Source organism: Moschus berezovskii, chromosome 14 (assembly GCF_049115385.1).
Source record: "Moschus berezovskii isolate FMDL1 chromosome 14, NW_MosBer_1.0, whole genome shotgun sequence".
NCBI classification, from domain to species: Eukaryota; Metazoa; Chordata; class Mammalia; order Artiodactyla; family Moschidae; genus Moschus; species Moschus berezovskii.
In genome coordinates, this window is record NC_142473.1 from 15,444,432 (window position 1) to 15,457,737 (window position 13,306).

Consider the following 13,306-nt stretch of genomic DNA (forward strand, 5'->3'; position numbering starts at 1 on the left):
GAGAATTGTTTCCTAGCCTTTTTGAAAATTTCAACCCATTTATGTTTAAGGTAATTATTGATAAGTACGATCCCGTAGCCATTTTCTTTATTGCTTTGGGTTCAAGTTTATACACTCTTTCTGTGTTTCCTGTCTATAGAAGATCCTTTAGCATTTGTTGGAGAGCTGGTTTGGTGATGCTGAATTCCCTCAGCTTTTGCTTGTCTGTAAAGCTTTTGATTTCTCCTTCATATTTGAATGAGATCCTTGCTGGGTATAGTAATCTGGGCTGTAGGGTATTTTCTTTCATCACTTTAAGTATGTCTTGCCACTCCCTTCTGGCCTGAAGAGTTTCTGTTGAAAGATCAGCTGTTATCCTTATGGGAATCCCCTTATGTGTTATTTGCTGCTTTTCCCTTGCTGCTTTTAATATTTGTTCTTTGTGTTTGATCTTTGTTAATTTGATTAATATGTGTCTTGGAGTATTTCGCCTTGGGTTTATCCTATTGGGGACTCTCTGGGTTTCTTGGACTTGGGTGATTATTTCTTTCCCCATTTTAGGGAAGTTTTCAACTATTATCTCCTCAAGTATTCTCTCATGGTCTTTCTTTTTGTCTTCTTCTTCTGGGACTCCTATGATTCGAATGTTGGAGCGTTTAACATTGTCCCAGAGGTCTCTAATATTGTCCTCATTTCTTTTAATTCGTTTTTCTTTTTTCCTCTCTGTTTCATTTATTTCTACAATTCTATCTTCTAGTTCTCTTATCCTGTCTTCTGCCTCTGTTATTCTACTGTTTGTTCCCTCCAGAGTGTTTCTGATCTCATCTATTGCATTATTCATTGTATATTGACTCTTTTTTATTTCTTCTAAGTCCTTATTAAATCTTTCTTCCATCTTCTCAATCCTTTTCTCCAGGTTATTTATCTGTAACTCCATTTTGCTTTCAAGATTTTGAATCATTTTCACTATCAAAATTTGAAATTCTTTATCAGGTAAATTCCCTATATCTTCTTCTTTTGTTTGTGTTGGTGGGCAATTATCTTGTTCCTTTACTTGCTGGGTATTTCTCTGCCTCTTCATCTTGCTTATATTGCTTTGCTTGGGGTGGCCTTTCCCTCTTCTTGCAGTTTGTGGAGTTCTCTTTATTATGTAGTTTCTTCGCTGTGTGTGGGGTTGGACGGGTGATTGTCTGGGTTCCCTGGTTAGGGAAGCATGTGTCGGTGTTCTGGTGGGTGGAGCTGAATTTCTTCTCTCTCCTTTAGAAGACAATGGGCTGCTTTTCTGGGAGCCTGATGTCCTCTGCCAGTATTCAGAAGTTGTTTTGTGGACTTTACTCCACGTTCAAATGTTCTTTTGATGAATTTGTGGGGGAGAAAGTGGTCTTGCCATCTTATCCCTCCGTCATCTTGTTCCTTCCTCCCCAGAACACTGGATTCTTATATTCCACTTGGTCGTGGAGTATCTCTTCCCAGCTGCTCCAGCAAGGCGCAGCCGCTGTACCTTACCTTGGAGAAGGGGTATCTCCTCAAGGCCGCCCCTCCTGCTTTGAATGTGGATCAGCTCCTCTCAGCCCTCCGGTGCCCAAGCAGCCACTGCCTCCTGAACGTGGTACAGCTCCTCTTGGCCACCGCCCTAACCCTGGGCGCAGGGTAGCTTATCTTAGCCACGATTCTGCACTTGGTGGGTTGCGCCGGAGCCGGGCGTCTCCCGCGTCTGCGCGGCCACACATTGCTTTCTTATTTAGCAATATATTCAGAGAATCACCCCATATCAGCTTTTAGCAATTATTTTTTCTTATCTATTTTAACAGGCTCATAATATTTCACTGTATGTATGTACCATAGTTTATGTTTATTTAGCCTAACTAGTGCTTGTGTGCATTTGTGTGCTTGTGTTAGTACTGCATGGCTACTTCCAAAGTGGGGCTTCCTTAATGGCTCAAACTGTAAAGGTCTACCTGCAATGCAGGGGACCTGGGTTTGATTCCTGGATGAACCTAAAGCCAGGAAGTATATCGTAAAGACATTTATTTTGGTATAGGAAGAACCTGTTCACACACTCAAAGGCCACTTGAATTATGAAGTCATTCTAAGGATGCTTGCATATTTCCACTGGGGCTGACTCTATATTGCATCCTCTCCTATTGGAATATCTATAAGTTTTGACACTATTCTTTATTCCATTTCAGTTCTAATTTGCCCTTTTTACTCTAAGTAACTTATAATATTCTATGTATGGTTAAACATTGATGTTTCTGTAGATAAATCTGTTTCACTGAAATTATGTTGTTATTTTTTCTTTATATTTGTTGTTGGCAGAGCCTTTGGTCCTTGTATTGATTTATAGTTCTTAGCTGATGCCAAACAATCGGTTGGACTGCCCTGATTTGCACAGCTTGCATTATCTCTGTGATTTGGAGCCCTTAGTATTAGGACGATCATTTTCTTCCTTATATTTTCTCTGTTTCTCTTTTTTTGTTAAGTAAATGGTAGATAATCTCTATAATTTTAACCAGAAAAAGGTTTTAGATTATATTTTAGTGCTATCTGTTATCTTACAGAGTTTCCCTGGTGGCTCAGATGGTAAAGAATCTCTTGCCATGAGAGAGACCTGGGTTCAGTCCCTGGGTTGGGAAGATCCCCTGGAGAAGGAAATGGCAACACACTCCAGCATTCTTGCCTGGAGAATCTCATGGACAGAGGAAGCTTGTGGGTTACCTTACATAAGAATTATTTTGTACACTTGGGAAAGTGACTGTAAGGTAGCATAAGTCCTCTTTATATATATATATATATATGAACAAGTCTGTGTTAGTGATTCAGTCATGTCCAACTCTTTGTAATCCCATAGACTGTAGACCACCAGGCTCCTCTGTTTGGTTTATCTTATTTGTTGCTGCCTTTTCATGTGTTGAACTAAAGGAATCTATGTGCAAAATAGCCACTTCTTTGAAGTTAAATAAGAGTGGAAATACTAAATAATGCTATTTTTACTTATAGTATATTGGATAGAATGGGATACCAAAATATATGAGGTCATTTTTTTCTTCCTGTCTTTTTATTTTTGTTTTTCTTTCATATATGTAGAAGATATTAAGACGAGGTGGCAATACACAGAAGAACTATATGAAAAAGATCTTCACAACCCAGATAATCACAGTGGTGTGGTCACTCAACTAGAGCCAGACATCCTGGAACGCAAAGTCAAGTGGGCCTCAGGAAGCATCACTACGAACAAAGATAGTGGAGGTGATGGAATTCCAGTTAAGCTATTTCAAATCCCAAAAGATGATGCTGTGAAAGTGCTGCACTCAATATGCTAGCAAATTTGGAAAACTCAGCAGTGATCACAAGACTGGAAAAGGTCAGTTTTCATTCCAATCCCAAAGAAAGGTAATGCCAAAGTATGCTCAAACTACTGCACAATTTCACTCATCTCACACGTTAGTAAAAAGTAATACTCAAAATTCTCCAAGGCAGGCTTCAACAGTACATGAACCATGAAATTCCAGATGTTCAAGTTGGATTTAGAAAAGGCAGAGGAACCAGAGATCAAATTACCAACATCTATTGCATCATCAAAAAAGCAAGAGAGTTCCAGAAAAACATCAGCTTCTGCTTTATTTCCCAAATTGGGAAAGAAGTACATCAAGGCTGTATATTGTCACTCTGCTTATTTAATTTATATGCTGAGTACATCATGAGAAACATTGGGCTGGATGAAGCACAAGCTAGAATCAAGATTGTTGGGAGAAGTATCAACAACCTCAGATATGCAGATGACACCACCCTAATGGCAGAAAGCAAAGAGGAACTAAAGAGCTTCTTGATAAAAATGAAAAAGGATACTAAAGTATATATATGGAATTTAGAAAGATGGTAATGATAACCCTGTATATGAAACAGCAAAAAAGACACAGGTGTATAGAACAGTCTTTTGGACTCTGTGGGACAGGGCGATGGTGGGATGATTTGGGACAATCCGATTGAAACATGTATATTATCATATGTGAAACGTCCAGGTTCGATGCATGATACAGGATGCTTGGGGCTGGTGTATGGGGATGATCCGGAGGGAGGATAAGGGGAGGAGGGAAGTGGGAGAGGCTTTCAAGAAGGGGAACACATGTACACCCGGGGCCGATTTATGTCAATGTATGGCAAAACCAATATAATATTGTAAAGTAATTAGCCTCCAATTAAATAAATAAATAATTTAAAAAAGAAAATGAAAAAGGAAACTGAAAAAGTTGGCTTAAAACTCAACATTCAAAAAATTAAGATCATGGCATCCAGCCCCATCACTTCATGGCAAATAGATGGGGAGACAATGCAAACAGTGACAGACCTTATTTTGGGGGGCTCCAAAATCACAGCAGATGATGACAGAAGCTGTAAAATTAAAAGACGCTTGCTCTTTGGAAGAAAAGTTATGACCAACATAGACAGCATATTAAAAAGCAGGGACATTATTTTGCCAACAAAGGTCCGTCTATTCAAAGCTATGGTTTTTCCAGTATTCATGTATCGATGTTAGAGTTGGACTATAAAGAAAGCTGAGCACTGAAGAATTGATGCTTTTGAACTGTGCTGTTGGAGAAGAGTCTTGAGAGCCCCTTGGACTGCAAGGAGATCTAACCAGTCCATCTTAAAGGAAATCAGTCCTGAATATTCATTGAAAGGAGTAATACTGAAGCTGAAACTCCAATACTTTGGCCACCTAATGCGAAGAACTGACTCATTTCAAAAGACCCTGATACTGGGAAAGATTGAAGGCGGGAGGAGAAGGGGACAACAGAAGATGAGACGATTGGATGATATCACCGTTTCAGTGAACATGAGTTTGGGTAAACTCTGGGAGTTGGTGATGGACAGGGAGGCCTGGCTTGCTGCAGTCCATGGGGTAACAAAAAGTTGGACACGACTGAGTGACTGAACTGAATTGAACTGAACTGATGTATTTTTAAGTATTTATTCTTCAAAATATATACAATTTACAAGATAACGTGTAAGATGCCTCTATTAGGTAATTCTTATATATATTTTGAATACCCATGTTAGATCATATATTCAACATTGAATGAAAGAAATTTGCATCATTCTGTTTCTTAGATAGATTTGAATTTACAATATAGCAAATCATAGTTTAATATCTATCTCAAGGAATTTACAGACTTTGAAAGTACAACAGAAATTTTATTTGGCATTATAATGTAGAAAAGCCCATGAATTGTTTGCGTGTGTTTTTTTTTTTTTTAATCTACCTCCCATAAGATGTGGAAATTTACTGTATAATGAAAATGTATTCCCTCTGATCAAGTACAGAGAATCAAGCCCAAGGCGGCTTGATTCAATTTTCATTTATTTTCCTTATATTGTCATTCATAGAAGAAATAAAAAGCAAAGGCACATTAAATTAAAACACATTTCATTGAAAATATATGCTTGAAATTGATTATCTGATCTACGACTTGAAATTCTGCATACTATTACATGACTAGGCTCCAAAATCTCAATCAGTAACTTTTCCACTAAATGCATAGAGAAATATAAAGTCTTTAAAGAAAATAGAAGATACTACACTGAGTCAGAAAAAATAATTTAGTGAAGCTTGAATATTCTCCTTCTGACCAGGACAGTAAGGTAATTTTTGCCAAAACGATCAGTTTTCTCTCAGGAAACATTACTTTAAATTGTCAAAACAAGGTGGAATCAATGGAATAATAATAGAAGTAAATAGAAGTAAAGTGCACAATAATTGCAGTATGCTTGAATTATCCCAACATCATCCCCCTACCCTGATCCACAGAAAAATTGTCTTCCACAAAATCTGGTGCCAAAATGTTTGGGGACTGCTTTGTTAAATCACCAACTAAGACACATCACCACATACATATGAAAACATCTCACATTCTACATGTAGTTTTCAATCTTACAGTATTTGCATCTATAACCTCTCATCATTTAAAATTTAAAACCAGTAAAATTTCCATAGACCAAAATAACTAGATCAAACATAATTATATTTATGTACCTAATTATCCAACCAACGATTTCAAAAATATAATTTAATCTTCAGAATGACTCCCACCATCAAATCACCATCATGGCCCACTGACACAATTCAAGTACCAATCTAAAATTCTAATTATTTTACATTTTTCACAATATTTTCAAAAGAATTAATTTTGAAATATTTAATTATTATTCTATTTAGAATACCCTTTCTTTTTAGTCAGTTTGTGAATATTCCCATATAATTTTAATACACATAAATCAAACACAATTCTGTGTGCTTAGATGCTCAGTTGTGTCCAACTCTTTGAGATCATTCAGACTAAAACCCATCAGGCTCCTCTGTGTAAGGGATTTTTCAGACAAGAATACTGGAGTGGGTTGCCATTTCAAACAATTTATAGGCCGTCTAAAACTGCAGATACATATCTGACAATATTTCTTGCTTACCTTCAATATGCTATATATGATACTGAATTATAGACTGCCTTAGTGGAGATTATGTAGCAAGGGTTAGTGCATCAAGTCAAACTCTGAACCATTTATACTCTAATATCCTTCAGTTTAAATAAGATGATGATTATTATCTTGAGACAAGAGAGAATAGCATAGAGATTGTGGATGTGACCAATGATAGAAACAAGGTCCGGTGCTGTAAAGAGCAATATTGCATAGGAACCTGGAATGTTAGGTCCATGAATCAAGGCAAATTGGAAGTGGTCAAACAGGAGATGGCAAGAGTGAACGTCGACATTCTAGGAATCAGTGAATTAAAATGGACTGGAATGGGTGAATTTAACTCGGATGACCATTATATCTACTACTGTGGGCAGGAATCCCTTAGAAGAAATGGAGTAGCCATCATGGTCAACAAAAGAGTCCGAAATGCAGTACTTGGATGCAATCTTAAAAATGACAGGATGATTTCTGTTCGTTTCCAAGGCAAACCATTCAATATTACAGTAATCCAGGCCTATGCCCCAACCAGTAATGCTGAAGAAGCTGAAGTTAATCGGTTCTATGAAGACCTACAAGACCTTTTAGAACTAACACCCAAAAAAGATGTCCTTTTCATTCTAGGGGACTGGAATGCAAAAGTAGGAAGTCAAGAAACACCTGGAGTAACTGGCAAATTTGGCCTTGGAGCACGGAATGAAGCAGGGCAAAGGCTAATAGAGTTTTGTCAAGAGAATGCACTGGTCATAGCAAACACCCTCTTCCAACAACACAAGAGAAGACTCTACACATGGACATCACCAGATGGTCAACACCGAAATCAGATTGATTATATTCTTTGCAACCAAAGATGGAGAAGCTGTATACAGTTAGCGAAAACAAGACCAGGAGCTGACTGTGGCTCAGATCATGAACTCCTTATTGCGAAGTTCAGACTTAAATTGAAGAAAGTCGGGAAAACCACTAGACCATTCAGATATGACCTCAATCAAATCCCTTATGATTATGCAGTGGAAGTGAGAAATAGATTTAAGGGACTAGATCTGATTGACAGAGTGCCTGATGAACTCTGGACGGAGGTTCGTGACATTGTACAGGAGACAGGGACCAAGACCATCCCCATGGAAAAGAAATGCAAAAGAGCGAAATGGCTGTCTGAGGAGGCCTTACAAATAGCTGTAAAAAGAAGAGAGGCGAAAAGCAAAGGAGAAAAGGAAAGATATAAGCATCTGAATGCAGAGTTCCAAAGAATAGCAAGGAGAGATAAGAAAGCCTTCCTCAGTGATCAATGCAAAGAAATAGAGGAAAACAACAGAATAGGAAAAACAAGAGACCTCTTCAAGAAAATTAGAGATTCCAAGGGAACTTTTCATGCAAAGATGGGCTCGATAAAGGACAGAAATGGTATGGACCTAACAGAAGCAGAAGATATTAAGAAGAGGTGGCAGGAATACACAGAAGAACTGTACAAAAAAGATCTTCACGACCAAGATAGTCACGATAATGTGATCACTGACCTAGAGCCAGACATCTTGGAATGTGAAGTCAAGTGGGCCTTAGAAAGCATCACTACGAACAAAGCTAGTGGAGGTGATGGAATTCCAGTTGAGCTATTTCAAGTCTTGAAAGATGATGCTGTGAAAGTGCTGCACTCAATATGCCAGCAGATTTGGAAAACTCAGCAGTGGCCACAGGACTGGAAGAGGTCAGTCTTCATTCCAATCCCAAAGAAAGGCAATGCCAAAGAATGCTCAAACTACCGCACAATTGCACTCATCTCACACGCTAGTAAAGTCATGCTCAAAATTCTCCAAGCCAGGCTTCAGCAGTATGTAAACCGTGAACTCCCAGATGTTCAAGCAGGTTTTAGAAAAGGCAGAGGCACCAGAGATCAAATTGCCAACATCCGCTGGATCATGGAGAAAGCAAGAGAGTTTCAGAAAAACATCTATTTCTGCTTCATTGACTATGCCAAAGCCTTTGACTGTGTGGATCACAATAAACTGTGGAACATTCTGAAAGAGATGGGAATCCCAGACCACCTGACCTGCCTCTTGAGAAACCTGTATGCAGGTCAGGAAGCAACAGTTAGAACCGGTCATGGAACAACAGACTGGTTCCAAATAGGAAAAGGTGTACGTCAAGGTTGTATATTGTCACCTTGCTTATTTAACTTATATGCAGAGTACATCATGAGGAACGCTGGGCTGGAAGAAGCACAAGCTGGAATCAAGATTGCTGGGAGAAATATCAATAACCTCAGATATGCAGATGACACTACCCTTATGGCAGAAAGTGAAGAGGAACTCAAAAGCCTCTTGATGAAAGTGAAAGAGGAGAGTGAAAAGGTTGGCTTGAAGCTCAACATTCAGAAAACAAAGATCATGGCATCTGGTCCCATCACTTCATGGGAAATAGATGGAAAAACAGTGGAAACAGTGTCAGACTTTGTTTTTTGGGGCTCCAAAATCACTGCAGATGCTGATTGCAGCCATGAAATTAAAAGACGCTTGCTCCTTGGAAAGAAAGTTATGACCAACCTTGATAGTATATTAAAAAGCAGAGACATTACTTTGCCGACCAAGGTCCGTCTAGTCAAGGCAATGGTTTTTCCCGTGGTCATGTATGGATGTGAGAGTTGGACTGTGAAGAAAGCTGATCGCCGAAGAATCGATGCTTTTGAACTGTGGTGTTGGAGAAGACTCTTGAGAGTCCCTTATACTGCAAGGAGATCCAACCAGTCCATTCTAAAGGAGATCGGTCCTGGATGTTCATTGGAGGGACTGATGCTAAAGCTGAAACTCCAATACTTTGGCCACCTCATGCGACGAGTTGACTCACTGGAAAAGACTCTGATGCTGGGAAAGGTTGGGGGCGGGAGGAGAAGGGGACGACAGAGAATGAGATGGCTGGATGGCATCACCGAATCTGTGGACATGAGTTTGAGTGTACTCCGGGAGTTGGTGATGGACAGGGAGGCCTGGCGTGCTGTGATTCATGGGGTCGCGGAGAGTCGGACACGACTGAGCCACTGAACTGAACTGAACTGAACTGAACACTTTAGTAAACTGCATCTTGGAACCATGAAAGTAAATAGAACTCAATTTATGTCATATATATATTGCTTTCTATATCTTTTTAGTGTCTAATTTCAGACAAAATTCTGCGAATATATTAATAGTCAGTCAATTCTATAATGTTTGTGATGAAAAATAACAGCTTCTCTGCTTCACCTTTTTTTTTAAACTTCATTCTCATCAGAGCAAACCAAAATTTAATCTCTTTCAAGTAATCATTTTAGAATTTATATGCATGCCTCTAAGAAACATGTTAATGTTTCCTCTCTAGAATTTTTAGTTTTAGGCATGAAAGTGTGAACTAATCACTTTTGGTATAGAACATGGGTATTTTGCTATCCGTCCACTGAAACATTCCTCTTCCAACTTTACTCGTCAACTTACATACTCTTCTCATTCACCTGTTCTTGAAACTTGATCATGCTGTAATTTTGGTGGGGACACCATTCATTATTTACTTTGATATGATGCTCCAAATCCTATTCAAATCTGAGCTATTTTTTAAAAATCATAATTAACTTTCCTTCTTATACAACTCTTTGTTTTCCTGGAAGTCAGTCATCAGTGTGGTTTTTGCTACCCTCATATTACATGCAATTTTCATTAAAAAAAAAAAAGAAAGAAAAATCTAACTCTTACCAGTTATCTAAATATTCTCTTGACGTTTAGACACACCTTGTAAGTTCACTAGTTAATATTCCTAAGAGAGTCCTTTCCATAGCCCATTTTCCTACACCATACAAATTTGGCTGCCTTCTCCATCTGTTGTACCATGGACTCTCCTTTGCTATAATCTAAACAATTCCTCTACCTATCTTGATTTTTACATCTTTTGTTTCTGTGTCATATGTATTATTTTTTCTCACTTGTTGATAGAGTTGACAGAGTACAATCCTCCAAAAGCTATCTTTCTTTTCTTGCAAAATCTGGTGTATGTTGACACTACTTTTGGTCAGAAATACAATTCCTGGCTGTAAATCTTTTCTTCAGAACATTGAAGGAAGTGTCCCATAAAATTTCCTTTCCAGTCTTACCATGAAAATGAATTCATTCTTGGTACTGAGTTATATGTAGGTTTGTGATATGTCTCCATTTGCCTGAGACAGGCTCCTTCTATGTCTGTTTTTACAATGCAATTACTAATAGTACCCCCCATTTTATGTTAAAAAGGTTATGGTTCATATAATAAATTTTATAGCTTTTATATTTATATTAGCCCTTTTACTGATCTGCAAAATCATTCTCATTTTATCTTTGTCCTATATTTTTGACAGGTTTTTGATGATACAGACTGTTTTCATTCATTGCCAGTGTTGTCTTTCCCTCTTAAGAAATGCTCTTGCATATTTCAAGGATAATATTTTTTCTCTAGGTTTTATTTTCTAATTATAAAATTCTTTTATTCTTAATAGGATTTGTCTTCTAATTTTTCTGCTTTCTCTCCAACTTCTGTTTTTTCTTGTAAGTTATTTTCTGGGAGATAACATCACCTTCATTTTCACAGTCTTTTTCTGAGTCCTCTCTTCATCTTGTTTTCTAATGTTCAAGAGCAAAGAGCCCTTATTTCTGTTTCCTTAATTTGTGTACTACACTTGTTCAGTGGTTGAAATAACTTATTTATTTCACAGAATTTAGCTTGTAATTAAAATTTTTGATTATATTTTTAACCCTTCAAAATTGGCTTCCTGAAAGTTGCACATTTTTGTGTTTTTTTAAAAAAATAATCTATTTTAATGTAAATGTTTTTTCTTGTTTTTCAGTCACTAACCTTTGATTTATTCCCTGAATTCAATTATTGAAGACTAAAAACTTATTACATTTTCTAAATGTTTGAGTGTAATATATAGACTGGGACCTTCCTGACAGGGAGATTTTCCTGGCCTTTCAGTTCAGTTCAGTTCATTTCAGTCACTCAGTCGTGTCCGACTCTTTGTTACCCCATGAATCACAGCACACCAGGCCTCCCTGTTCATCACCAACTCCCGGAGTTCACTCAAACTCATGTCCATCGAGTTGGTGATGCCATCCAGCCATCTCATTCTCTGTCGTCCCTGGCTCCTCCCACCCCCAATCCCTCCCAGCATCATACTTTTCCAGTGAGTCAACTCGTCACATGAGGTGGCCAAAGTATTGGAGTTTCAGCTTTAGCATCAGTCCTTCCAATGAACATCCAGGATTGATCTCCTTTAGATGGACTGGTTTGTTCTCCTTGCAGTCTGACACGGTTTCCACTGGTTCCCCATTTCTCATGAAGTGATGGGACCAGATGCCATGATCTTCGTTTTCTGAATGTTGAGCTTCAAGCCAAACTTTTCACTCTCCTCTTTCACTTTCATCAAGAGGCCTTTGAGTTCCTCTTCACTTTCTGCCATAAGGGTGGTGTCATCTGCATATCTGAGGTTATTGATATTTCTCCCGGCAATCTTGATTCCAGCTTGTGCTTCTTCCAGCCCAGTGTTCCTCATGATGTATTCTGCATATAAGTTAAATAAACAGGGTGACAATATTCAACCTTGACGTACACCTTTTCCTTTTTGGAACCAGTCTGCTGTTCCATAAAATTCCAATGCCAGTTTTTCATTATGTTATTACAAGACATTGAGTATAGTTCCTTGTGCAATATTGTTCATACCTCCTGTTTACCTATTTTATATATAGTAGTATGTATATGTTAATCCTAAACTCTTAATTTATCTTCCTACCCTATTAGGTAACTGTAAATTTGTTTTCTATGTCTGTGAGTCTATTTATGCTTTGTAAAAATGTTCATTTGTGTCATTTTTCTTTAATTCTACAAATAAGTGATGTATGTTTATATTTGTTTTTCTCTGACTTACTTCATTTAATGTGGTAATCTCTAGGTCCATCCATATTGTTGAAAATGGCATTATTTCTTTTTTATGGTTCAGTAATATTCTTCTGTATAAATATACAACATCTTCTGTATCCATTCATCTATCAATAGATGTTTAGATTGTTTCCATGTCTTGGCTTATTGCAAATAGTGCTGCTATGAACATTTAGGTGCATGTATCTTTTTGAATTAGTGTTTTCTCTGGATATACGTCCAAAAGTGGGACTAGCAGATTCATATGGTAACCCTATTTTCAGTTTTTTAAAGAATCTCCATAATGGCTGCAAAAATCTCCAGCAAGTGTGTGTGTGGGTGGTTCTTTTTCTTCACATCCTCTCCAGTATTTATCATGTAGGTATTTTGATGATGGTCATTATGACTGGTGTTAGGGGATACCTTGTTATAATTTTGATATGCATTTCTCTAATAATAAGCAACATTGACAATCTTTACATGTACCTGCTATCCATCTATATGTCTTCTTTAGAGAAATGTCTATCTATGCCTTTGCTCAGTTTTTGATTGGGCTGTTTTTATTGATATAGATTTCATGTGCTTTCTGTACATTTTGGAAATTAATACATTGTCAGTAGCCTTGTTTGAAAATATAGTCTCCCAATCCATAAGTTGTCCTTTCATTTTCTTTATGGTTTCCTTTGCTGTGCAAATGCTTTTAAGTTTAATTAGGTCCATTTTTTTTTCTTGGTTGCTATTGTCCTTTTTAATTTGCTTGATTTTACTTTTTATTTTGTATTGGAGTGTAATTGATTAAAAATGTAGTTTCAGGTTTACAGGAAATTGATTCAGTTATACGTATACTTGCATCTATTTTTCTTTAATAATTTTCCCATGCATATTGTTACATAATATTGAGCAGAGTTCTTTATTCTATACAGCAGGTCCTTGTTGATTATTCATTTTAAAT